The sequence below is a fragment of the Pithys albifrons genome, chromosome 1 (assembly GCF_047495875.1).
Source record: "Pithys albifrons albifrons isolate INPA30051 chromosome 1, PitAlb_v1, whole genome shotgun sequence".
Classification (NCBI taxonomy): Eukaryota; Metazoa; Chordata; class Aves; order Passeriformes; family Thamnophilidae; genus Pithys; species Pithys albifrons.
Window position 1 is genome coordinate 106,227,279 of NC_092458.1, and position 13,346 is coordinate 106,240,624.

General features: G+C 37.0%; 1 long non-coding RNA gene across 3 annotated transcripts in view; it reads right to left on the reverse strand.

The window, feature by feature from the left end:
• The window catches only part of LOC139680354 (uncharacterized), a 238,218-nt gene extending 226,304 nt beyond the window's left edge, over positions 1-11,914 (reverse strand). For all 3 annotated transcript variants that reach the window (XR_011699338.1, XR_011699334.1, XR_011699337.1), the window contains exon 1: positions 11,802-11,914. This is a non-coding gene — a long non-coding RNA (uncharacterized lncRNA). The remainder of the gene's footprint in view (positions 1-11,801) is intronic.
• Positions 11,915-13,346: the final 1,432 nt, after the last annotated feature.

The following is a 13,346-nucleotide window of genomic DNA, read 5'->3' on the forward strand; positions in this document are numbered from 1 at the left end:
CGAGTTTCCCAGTTGCTTCCAATTTTTCAGTTACATATATAAATATATAACTGGACAAACACGTTTGCAGATATCTCTCTGTACTTATATTTAGCTTTATTGTCATCAACGGAATGCCAGCAGGATACTGTTCAAAGGAGTAGCTTTATAGATGCAATCAGGGATTTCAAATGGAGGCTGTCTTAATCACAAATTCTGCCTTCATCAAAACCAACTTTTCTATTTGTGGAAACATACTGGTTTTAATTTAAATGCCACTGGTGCACAAAGGCTAATGTGACTTAACTGGAAAGATTTTAAGTGTTTCAATCTTATTGCAATAAATATTTTTGCTCCAAATTTTTTTTAGTACAGCATGTTTAATTACCAGGCTTCTGTTATTTCTGCTCTTTATAGAGAAGTTCTAGCAACACACTTCTAAGGGGGCTAAAATTACTCTATATAATCTATCCGCAGGGCTGTGATCTGAATAGAAACTGTGTTACTTGATTCATTGCACAGTACATGTCTGTTGTACATGTTTTTCTCCATCACCATATGACAGAAGTACTGGCACAGATCTTTCCAGTTTAACAACATTTGAGATGTCCCAAGTGAACCAAATAAAATCTTCTTTTTTAAAACTTGAGCAGCATGAAGCCTCTAAGCCAAGACTGAGTTCACCTTACCACATTTGGAGTTATTCAGTTAAAGTAAGGACATTTCTGTGCATCTCTCACACAAACATTGTGGAGGTTTTTTTATGATTTCCCTCAAGCTATCTACAAATATCCCTGCATAGCATGACCTGAGCAGACTTCAGCATCAATCTGTTCCTGATTATCCCAGTTTATTGTTGACTATGAATATATATATCAAATTAAGATTCTTTTTTTTTCAGCTTTCACTCACTGAGCCTTCACAAAATGCTGCAATTTTATCCTTGTGAAAAAATTCCAAGTCCTTGATTTTTTCATCATATGAAGTTCTGAGAATTCCTATCTGTCCCAAAACCTACAGTTCTTCCAGAAAACCTATTCTGTGGGATTAGGTACCTATCTCATTACTTTGCTCTTTTTAAGGACACTCAAAGCCCTCCTCTGCCACACCCCATCTCCCTCCCACCACCCACACTCAAGAGGTGCAACTTAGAGCACATTTTTTCATCTTTCCAGACACGCCTGCTTGAGCTACCACAAAATTTCAATCAGCAAAAAGGGAACTCCTGGTGTTTCACTTTGCTCAAAATTCCTGCTTGGAAAGGAAATGTGGGTGAAGCACAAGTAGGACTGAGCCTTCTACAATGTCAGCATGTGCTTCACCCACCTCACGTGCACTTCCAGTCACTTATCACATTATGTGGAAAACTCATCTCATCCTTTTCCCGTTGTTGCTTCTCTTAGGGGCATTCCTTGTGTCCAGGACTGCCCAGTGGGAAAGCAGCAATGGCTTCTGGTAAAGGGATGCTACAAACAGACATGAGTTTGCCAATCACAGAAGATATAAAAAGGAAAATTAATGAAGTAATTTTACTTCCTATATTGGCACATACAGTGCACTTGTATGAGGATTTCCTGAGTCCAGAACACATTAGTTTTGCTGGGTATGTTCCTGCACAGGTATAGGGGAGTCCTGAGCACATAACATTATTTTATTGAGTAGGTGCTTTGCTATCTCTGGCAAGAGCCAACTGAAGTGCAAGTAGATGTCTGATTCATGGAGGAGGAAGGAAAAGGAGAAGCATTTTCTCTTGCAATAGAACTTTTCACATACTAAGGCACTGTAAATATTTCACTAACTGTTGCTGAACACCTCTGAGAAAAGCAGCAGCCCAAACTCATTGACTTCCAACATCCCAAACCAGAGCTTTTGGAAATCAATGGAAAATCACATATGGATTTCAAGGCTGTTGGATGAATGCCTTGCCAGTTTATCAGTGCATAAGCATGTGCAGCAAGCTGTAACCAAATATGTGCTTACATCTGGAAGCACTTTAAAAAATGTGATTAAAATATAAAAAACATATGAAACACATGATTTTGCAGGAAGTTCTAACATCACAACATGCTGCTAAAAGGAAAAGCACACTACTGGTCTGGTCCCTGGTTACTGAGCGGACATGAAATGGGAGAGCCATGAAAGGGAAGCAAACTACTTGCTTGGAAGCCCTAGTTTGCTATTGCATGCATGAAGAATCTTTTCCTTCAAAGAGTCCCCATGGTTTACCCACCAAAGAGGGTGTTCAGATACACACAAAAAGGAGCCACAGAAAGACCTTCATATGCCACTCCCACAGTAGTCTTTACGCTGTGCTTTACCAGCTGTAAGAAGGGAATATTGCTCTAAAGAAGTATCTCAAACTCTAGATGCTCTGAAGTGGGGAAGAGACTTGTGTCCTGAGCACTGAACTTGTAAGCAGAGAAGATATCAGAGAATGGCCCCTGTGGCTAAATCCATCTGTTATCCAGCATTTCAAAGTACATAGTACATCCTAGTTCCTGATAAGTTTATTAATTTGACTGCAAATTCCACCCAAAAGTTGTTGCTGAATGGACTTGTCTGCAGTGACCTGAATCATTAAGATTTTTTCTCCTGTTAGTGGTAACATTCCCATTACTTAAAAAATGCCCAGGAGAATATTTAGAAGTAGTACCTTTCAAAAGCAGTCCATAAAAAGTAACTGATATTCAAATGTGAAATGTTTCTATTTTCCTCTAATAAATAAACTACTGGTTGTTGATGATCATTATCTGGCACTCATTCAGCTTGTAAAACAAAAGCATACTAATGAAAAAGAGTTGGTGTTTTCCCTTATCTTGAATGACTTTAGAAGAAGGAAAATTATCTTACACAAGCTCCAGCATTTTAGAAAACCATATTTATGAAATCAATAAAATCATAAAAGACAGAGGTGAATCCTTTCCATTGGTTAACCTTGTTTGGCTGACAATTTAAATGTTCTCTAAAAATATCATTTAAATAAAAGAAATAGGAAAGCCTTAATCTTTTCAGTATTATCATACTCACCTTTAGAAAAAAACTAATCCCAAGTTTACAGAAGCAGGAAATTTGTCCAAGGTAAGATGGGATACACAGGTATTTTAAATGCAAATAAATAGAAAACGTTGAATTATTTGAGAATCAAGCTTTTATCCTCATCTAGACATGTCTATGCAGACTTTGACAAAGCCAAGAAAAGAGAAAAAAGTTCTGGATAAATTCACAGTCAGAAGTTAGGTTTCCTCTAACTTAACTTTTCTTATCAAATTTTGTATCTCGGCATTTCCATCTTACTATTTATACAGAACTTAACTGCAGTTGGCCCATCTCATATGAAAGATAAGTACAAATCTCATGTTCAGTGCAGCTTGTGGTGACTGAAATAGTATGTGATATTTTCCATGCAGGATAAAATTCTCAGTAAACAGAAAAAACCAGCAAACAACATGTTCTTGTTTCCCTATAACAAATCATTTACATCCTTTCAAGATCTTCTGGCATTTGGTCCTTTATTCTTTTGCAATAGCAAACCCAAGGTGTCCTGTAAGCACCAGATTGAATGAAACCTGCTTTCCCCCAGATTTATGCTCTTTGCTCTGCATCTCCACATTCTTTCTTCTCACTGCAAATGGCCACATCTCTCCACATTGTTTATTACACTATCACCTGGCAGGAGAAACTGTGCTGTGATGAGTCTGGGACCGCACACATTTTGTTTGGCCACTGAGCCACTGCCAAACAGAATGTATAACAGCTATGTTCTGCCTGTCTCTTCCTCAAAATTGTCTCTGTTCTGGGCTTTTTTCCTCCATACAGACACAGATTTTCATAAAACATGATATTCATTGAGAACTTCGCCTTTCAAATTTAACTGAAAGAAATATTTTAGCAGTAAGAAATTACATGTTTTAAGTGATTTGCTGCAAGGTACAAAGATGTGAGATGATACCTTTAGATTACTAAATCCAGATGTAGATGGAAACTTTCAGAAATTCCTAACACTGTAGTAAACTCCAAATAAACCCAGGATGACAGAGACAAACACAATGCCACTATGTTTTGTTACTAAGTCCCTCCAAAAGGATTACCTTTTCAAATATTTAAACTAAAAGGAAGGTGTTTAACCATGCCAACATCTAAAATTGGAAGCTCTTTCCAACAGTTCATATCTGGACTGTCTAAAGACTCCACCTAAAAATCAGTCCAGTGTGCAATTATACATAGATACCATATGTAGCTCAATGCAGGTAAAAGAGTCAAACTTCGATGTAAAGTTTTTGATGTTACAATTTTGGCCAGGCCAAAAAAACCTGCTGTCACATCTTCCCTTTAGAAGTCCATTCCCAATGACTGAAGAGATCTTTGAAGTCACAATATCAGACCATGTACAAAATGTTTTATTAATTTCAATTTATCTCTGAGAAGACTGAGATACAAATCCCCCATATTTAAAGTAACAGCATCATTTGGTTTAATAGAAAATTACTAAATATAAAAATGTTAAGTGTAGCTAAATTTCATATCCTCTAAATAAATCTATTTCCTTATACACTACCACATATTGCTTTTGCTCATCATCTTTTTTGGTTTTTTTTTCCCAGAAAGACATATGTTGGACGGGGGGTAGTTTTGGCCAAATTTTAAGCAAAAGAGTGATAGATTCAATATATGAAACTAAAAATAAAACAATCTGTCAGGACTGAAGTCTAAATAACAAAAAATAAAAGACGGAATAAAGTCAAGATTCTTCGTGTCACAATCACACTGTTCCCTAATATATAAATATTAATCAGAATAATTAAATATTTGTTCAGTTTAGAGGTTTTTTATAGAACTTTATATATTTCTATTCATAAAAGCAATTCAAAAGCTAAATTTGCTGTGACTTGCTGATATGCCAAAAATAAATGTGTATATCCTTCATAATCTAGCAGTTTATGGCATGATGGTATTTAAAATATCAGATTTTTTAATATAAGTGGCTGAATAAAAGAAAGAAACTTAAAACAGAGCTAACTTTGACATAAGACAGGAGAGATGGCCACTTCTTGTCCTGCCAGAGCTGAGTTATGTCTCCAGGGAGTCCCAGCACCTGGTGGCAATGTCAGGAGAGATGCAGAAGTTTTTGAATTATTGCAATGTACACAGGACAGCATATAAAGAGGGGAAAACATGCCAACACATCTGTACATTTTCAATTAACACAGCTTGCTGCTGCTGGACTTACAGTCTAGGAAGGATTAATGGAAAAAAATAACCCAAAACATCTCCTCGTATTATTTGCCACACAAATATATATTGCAATGTCCATATGACACTTGAGCCAGCACTGCTAATTGAGAAGGCTTTGTGGTGGCTTTCCTTCTCTTTGGGAAAAGCTACACTAAGAACTGATTTGGATTCTTAACTTCTGGTTCAGTACTGAAAACAAACATTTCTGGGAAACAGAGCCAAAAGCAGTATTAAAATGAATAATCTACATCAAAATTGAGTATTAAAAACATTTTAAGAATCTGGAAGATGGGGAGAGGGTTCATTCCTTCTCCATGTGAGTTGCTCCAAGATGGCAATTTTTCTTCCTGTGTTTTTACTTCTCAGCATCCAGCTTAGTTAACCTTGGATACATGCTCACACCAAGTACTTTCAGCGCTGTGGTCTCCAAGGATAGGATATGCAATTTGCCATCAGATCCTCATAGCAAATAAAAAATACCAGTGTGCACCCTAACACCTATTGCCAAAAGATACTTAATAAGTAGCTATGATTTACCATTTCCAGTATATAACAATTTACATCTCCTTTTAAGTCAAACCCTTTAAAAATAGTTCACAAATCACCTGTTGATAACATTGTTTCAAAGGTGGTTGTTCAAAGACTTTTGTTGAGTTGGTTTTGTTTACTTCATTTTTAACAGGAAAGGTATAATGTATTCCTATTTCTGCTACTTAAAATAATTTTGACATGCTTCCTCTAACAAAAAAAAGAAAAATGGAAAGAAAACAAACAAACAAAAAGAATCACCTGTGGTTTGGGACTACACAATGAAAAATTTCAGGCCAAAAAATACAGTTAAAAGAATGGCAAAGTGATAGAAAGCAAATGGCTTGATGTAACTTAAAATGTGATTAAATTACCAGATCCTGCCAAATTCCTTGGTTTTATTCCAGAGGCTGGCACTAGATTGCAAACGAAGAAAAAAAAGAAAAAATTCAAACAAAAAAAAAAACACAAAAAAGCAAAAACACAAAGGCAAGGAAAGAATTTAAAGAATCCTACTTTCCTTTAGCATCAATTTTTACAGTTTTTGCCTAATATTCACATAATTCTCATTGCTGTCAGTGGAAGGGCTGATGGGCCTACACTGGGTACTTCTGGAAAACACTTTCCTTGTGCATTTCCAGCCAGAGCTTGAGACAAGCTTTATGGGGCCAACAGAGAATCCACTCTGGTTCTCACATGATAAATTCAAAGGTATTTTCAGCACAGAATGATTCTGTCACGTTGTTGTGTCATATTTTGTATCTTTTCTGAATAGAGGTCTATGCTGATTGCCTTCCTCTCGATTTTCCTTGTTTATAACTTACTCTCCTCTAAGGGCACAGATTTTTATTTCAGGTATTTATTACAAATAGGCTGAAATAACAGTGACAACCAGGTCATAATCATGAATAACTTATAAAACAAACACCAAAAACAGAGGCAGTATTTTCAGAGGATACTGATCCTGAATCTGCAGGCACTGCAAAGTCAAGTCACCTTAGGAAAGACGCTTTGAAGGCGCTTCCACCAGCCTGTCCACAGTAACCTACATATTTTTGGTTAGCAGTGAAGAAAATTAACATGCCTCCCTCACTGCAGCTTTACTCTTTTGCACATACAGCCCTGTATCTAGTCAGAATTCTAGTGAGGTATTTGGTGAACCAGATCAATCCAGGTTAAAAAAAATCCTCATGTTCAGCATTATTTAACCAGAGTTAATTCTGATCCATTTCTCTGAGTAGCTTTCCAAAGTTGTACACCATTACAGGGGCAGCAGGGAAGTGGGACAAGAAGCACCAGAAGAGCACTGGGATACCTTCAACGAGCTCTGCTGCAAAGGACTATTCTTGGAAGGATGTCTTTAAGTGGTGCTGCTTTTTGGAAATAATGAAAATTGCCAATAGTGATGGGACATGCACTTCTTTAATTTCTTTTCCTTTACTATTTAGCACCATTAAATGTGCACTGTTCAAAACAGGACCAATTACAGAGCCTGCACATCTTTCACAGGATATTTATGGTCCATGGGACATTTTTTAGATTAAGAGGAGATGTGGAGAGTTGGTAATATAAATGGAATACTGTCACTCAAAATGGCTTAAAGAGGGAAAAGAGGGTGCTTTTTGCAGTACTTGGCACTGTATTTCTTACCTACTTCTACCACATTAATGACTTAAAGAGGGAAAAGAGGGTGCTTTTTGCAGTACTGGCCACTGTATTTCTTACCTACCTCTACAATATTGCAAAATAAACTAGGATTCCATAATTAATACTAATAGTCTTTGGGTTTTAAAGATAATACCAGAATTGGAAAAATCATCTAGTTATTGCTTGAATTACCAAACATTTCTAAAATGAAGAGGTAGGTATTTCAGAAACTGGAGGTAGCACTGTAGTGTACTACTGTGGTTGTGCAGTCAGGTTGCCATTTCCAGCAGAATACTGAGAAGTCTTAAAATGTTAAGAGTTCCACATTCATACATTGAAAATCATCATGCATGCAGTTTTGAACTCACTCATTGGCCCTACCAAACCCCTACAAAAGTCAGTGGGTCTTTGACAAAGTCCTGAATAAAGCTATGGGTGATGAAAAGAACCTACAATGGGTGGCATGGTCAGAGAAGAGGTAGAGGAAAGTCCATTGTCATTTCTCTTATCCTTCACACATTTCCTGTTTTCTATTGTCTCATTTTTCATGCTGCAAATGGCTTGCATCTCTCACCCAGATCCAAGAATCAGAATTGCCAAAAGGACTTCCAAGGCATTTTACAAGAATTTTTAAAAAGTTACTGGAATCTTGCTAGAGTTGAAAAAAAGAAAATTAACCAAAAAACAACCAGACACAACAGATATAACCATCCATCCTTACCTCTACTTTCACTGCTAGACAGAGCAAAGTAAACAAAAGAGGATGTTAGTTGGAAAAGAAAGGCTCCATCTCACATCCCCCTCTCTGAAATGCTGTGACCATCATTTTGGAAGGAATAGTCTATTTTCTTGGGTGAATTTATAACTTCAGGTGTAAAACTGAGTGCCAGCAGTGGAAATGCTTCTGAACAAACCAGCAGAAAGACAACATGTCAGTTGACAATTCCCAGGGCATAGGTTCAATCTTAAGTGACTGACAGACCATTTTAGTCCTCTCTCATGCAATGTTTCCCTTTACTTTTAGGTCTCCTCTGTTTTGCTTTTCCCATTCCTGCCTCTCTTATTACTGCTCCTATCCTCATATGTGACCATTTCTGCTTGTTCTCTATGTCCATTTGCTTTTACCCACATATTATAATAAACAACTTCATGAGGCAAATTGTTCTTTTGTCTGTTCCTTCACCTTCATCATCACCTTTTGCAATAGTCTTCAGCTGATTGAATATGTTGTTGGAAAGTAAAAATGAACTGAAAGTTAATTTAGATCTTCCAAAGATCATATTCCATTGAGTTGTAGCTGAGAAGAGGAAAGAAATTGGTCTTTGTTTTAAAAATTCTTAACAAAATATTTTATTTTAAAATTACTGGGATATAACATAGGGTTTGTTTTCTTTTAAATTCATCTTAACAACACTGATTCACTGACTCCATGAATTCCACAATTCTCCTATAATTGTGAATTCTCCTTCACCTGTCATTATAGACATCACCTTGCCATGACAGCACAAACTAGTGTCTCTCTTTGAAAGAAAAATCAACAGTTAGTCTTGAATTTCCATGATTTCTCATGTGACACTAAAGATATTAATAGGAGTCATGAAGGCTTGTTTCTGTTAATATACAGATGTCAATAAAAGGAACAGGTCTCATAAACAAAAGTTTTCCTTCTTCCACACCGAGCAACAGAACAAACCTAAAAGGAAACCTCCAAATTCACTTCCCCTGTAATCTGAAAAACTAATGTAGTTACTTCTTTAAAAACACTACAAATGTTAAATACAAACTTTTCAAAAATAAATAACACTATTAAGCAATTGTGTTTTAGCCTTTTCAAGACTACTTTTTTTCCTCTAATTGATGTCAGAAAAAAATTTTAAAAGACAGTATAATTATTTTAATCTGAGATTATGATTCTTTAACCTTCTCTAAGAGAGAGTAGTAGTATTTGGAGATATGCTATTGACATTTAAGCTTCCTACCAGTCACACTAAGTTGTATCAGTCCTCAGACAGTCAGTCAGAACATCACATTTAATCATCATTCACATCATTATTGCAGGGTTTCAGTAAATCACAGAACACAGCTACTGGGAGCTGATATTCTCCTCTTAATAATAGATATAGGCATAAAATCCTCAGTAAATTCTTCTCCTCCTGATTAAACCTTTTCCCCTTCATCAGTCTGATCATCAGAGAATGCAGAAATGTTTCATAGTCCTCTAATCTGGTGTCACAACACCAGTGGAGCATCATTTTGCCTATGGAAACCCAACAGCACAGAAAGGATTGATCCTCTGCTCATGTGTCTATGGAGGAGGTGGCCACATGGGAGCACCCACCATTCCCTGCTCCCCAAGTGCCTCGTGACCACCAGGAGGTGGATAGATCCCCAGCTCTCCAGGCCACCAGAGCTGGGAGGAGACCACCTCCTCAAAGTTCCTTCTACTTTCAGTTTTTAAATGTGTAAAGAGCACTTCAGCATGTGTTCCTCCATCACAGTATAGCCAAGAAGGAAATCATACATTTGTGTTACTTCAGAGGACATGCTTCTTTCCCTCAAAGCAAACCCTGAAACGCTAAAAGAAAAGCATACCCTTAACTGAACTAAGAACACAGTCAATAATTTTCTTCTAGAAAGTCTAATGTTTAGCCCAAGTCAAAATATACAGAAATTCAATTCACAATAAGAAAACAAGAACGGAGTCCATTTTCTTCATTGTACATTCAAATCTGTATTTAGCCTTCTGTGACAAAAACTGCCTCACTCCGCATTTTAAAAACCATTTTCAAAATTGGTAGGTAAACTCACGATCTCAAACTGGCAAATAAGAAAGGACACAATAGGTGAACAACATGAACTTCTGAACTTGAAAGGTACTGCAACATGAGATCAACTCAGATCTGAAGCACCATCTTATTTTTTTAAACAGGATTCTGCTAATTGCTAGCAAGTTTCAGGTGAGCATACAAATTTAGAAAGAAGGTCAAGACACAAGTAGTAACATAAACTCTGTGCAGAGTTCATCTCAGCAACTTCTTATATTGCATGTTAGAATTATTCTATTAAATGAGCCTTTTCCCTTTAGCTCCAAATAACCACTACATAATTTTAAGATTTTTCTTGCACTTGTGACTTTGATTGCTTTTTTTTTTTAAGAATACTATTCATTTAATGAAATATATGATGAAATAATTTTGTAGAGAATCACACTTCTGATGGAGGAAAAACAGACTCACTTCTCCTCTAAATTACAGACATCTTAAAACATCACATACAGAGTAGTTTTGACATGCCCTGATGATTTATTACTCTAAATTTCATCCACTCAGCAGTTTTGCAAACATATTTCTAATGTTACTGTCAACATGCAATGTTTAATCCTTTTGCTGTGCTAAAAAAAAAGCCTTTTCAAAATTAGTATCTGAAATTACATTATAGCTCAGATCATATTTATTACCATTACACTAGGTGACTATTGTATCTAACGTAATCTGTTCAAGAACTTATCCAGAAGTGTTGCATTTCCCTTCTTAAGTGAGTTAAATGTTATAAAAGCCTTATCTTCTGTATAATTGTGCAACTTACCTAAAATTTAGATAACTCTCTGGCATATCTGGAAATATGTATCCAAGTATAAATCCTTTTTCTCTTAGCAGAAATCAAAACAACTGAATGTTGTTTTAAGAAAAAAAATTATGTGCATCACAACAAAGGAATGCAAAAAAGCTGCAGGAAAGCTTGAGTAAATAAAATAAATATGGAGAGAATAAAACTGGCCTCACCCCAAAACCGGAGTTTGTCAAAAGAACAAAGCACACATAAACAGCATGTAAAACCTGAATTCAAAATACGTTTATAAAAAAGGGATGAGGACACATGTTTTTTCTATTTCAGCTTGAAAAATAAAGGGACACAGCAATGAGTCTTGCTGGCAGGCAGATAACTCATAGGCCCTGACCCTTCGACTCACCAGGAATTCAAACACAAAGCTCTTTTCATAGTGACCGTGCCATACATTCTCAAGATAAGGCAGCAAAATAAGGAGCAATGGAGAGGTGCCACAAAGCTCAAACTGCAGCAAACTGTGCATAGAAATTATGTTCACTCATTCACAAACACGCAGCTGCACACCAAGTGCTGCCTGCAGAACTCTTTCTTTCCAACCCAGGAGCCATGCAGCCTGTGTTTAGGAACGGGACCTGTCCGCTGAAGCAAGAGAACGCGAAAGAGAGAGCGAGCAGCAAGGAAAGGGCTCCACTGTACACTTCTGTGCCGGTCAGAACTGAAGTGCACATCCGGACAAATACTCTATAACACAATGAGCTTCACAAAAGGATTGCTGTGGTAAAACGGAAGGGTTTTTAGAAACAACAGAAATAGCTACATTTCAAACAATATTTCAAATCTGGACTCACCATGAAAAAGCAACTGTTGCCTGAAGTTAGTGTGCTATTTTCTGCCCTGTTCCATTGCACTTTTTGCCTAGTTGTCCAACACTTGGTAGCTCAGAGCTGCCACACAGAGGCCCCTTCCGTGATCTGGCTTATCTGCCTGTCAGTTTGAGTCTCAGCTTCTGTATGATGCAGCTGTGCACTTTGCTGAAGGTCTAATATCATTTCCATAAGCTTTCTCCCTGCCTGGAGCAAGCAGTTTGTTCTTCCTGCTCAATAAATACTCAGATCACTTTTCTGGTACTCACAGGGATAAAGCTTTAAGTTGTTAAGGAGTTCTTACTAAGTAGTGGGTGGAGAACATAAGCTCAGTACAAGGAAACTCTGCGCATAATCAGAAACTGAGAAACTTCCTCCCTTTCCCCCAACCCCTCCTCTCACAAGGCAAAGCTGCCAGTGCCTCCTTTACAGAAATTTAGGAATGTAAAGGGAGGACTCAAAGGGGCCCAGTCAGACAAGCCTTTCTCAATCAATTAGCTTGCAGCCATTACTTGTGACCCTAGGTCACACAACATAAGTGTGTGGGGTGTGCCTTTAGGGGTACACCAAAGCTACTTATTAAAACTTACATAACCAAAAGTGTTCAAAATCAAATAAACTCTGAAAGCTGGAAAATATTTTCCATGTGCTGCAGTTTTGCTGGAAGAGTTTTGAGTAAAGAAATGTTACTTTGCTTTTCCAATAACAAATCATTTGTTGCAGAAAACTTTTTTATACTTAAAAAAGAAAAAAGAAAAAAGATTGAAATGTGAGATACACAAGCAGACTTTAAAATTATATTTGCTTTACAAGTGTACAAAAAACTAACTAATACCAGCATGGGTGATATTTGATGAAGCACATGATCATGTTTCTTAAAATAAGACTATTGTCCGCAGCTGCAAAGGAATAGATGTTTATAGGACTGTTTAATTAATTCGTGAAGTACAGCCCAGGTATTTCAGTTCTCTGCAAGGAATGAGTACCCAGCATTAGGATTTTGTTCTTCATTTTAATACTCCAACATAATAAATCAAACTATTTACTTTTAAAAACGGTCTGAAATATTTAAATACTGCATTAAGTTATCCTGCACTGAACACACAGGGAGAAGAGGGTGTAACTTACCACGATTCCCACACAACAAGTATACACCCCTTGGTGTGAAGAAAAACTTCAAAAAGACCCTCAGCTTCATATCCTGCCAACCCAATGACATGGAGATGATGCCTTGGAAAAACCCATGAGGGAGTCCTGATTTCAAAAGCAGATCTATGACAACCCCTTTCTGGGCCAGACGAGATCAATGCACTGCAGGGGTGATGCACTTTAATCTCAAGGTGCATCGGAAAGCATCTTTAAGTAGTGTCACAGATCAAGGCTAATACATAGTTGAAAAAACAGTTCAGCCCAAACTTCACCGTCTGTTGAAGGTAACTGAGCAATAGCTACACAAAAGCTCAGGGAGGACTCAGGGAAACATGTAACCATGTAGGAAAGTAGCATTAATGTACTGAAATTCATTGCGGT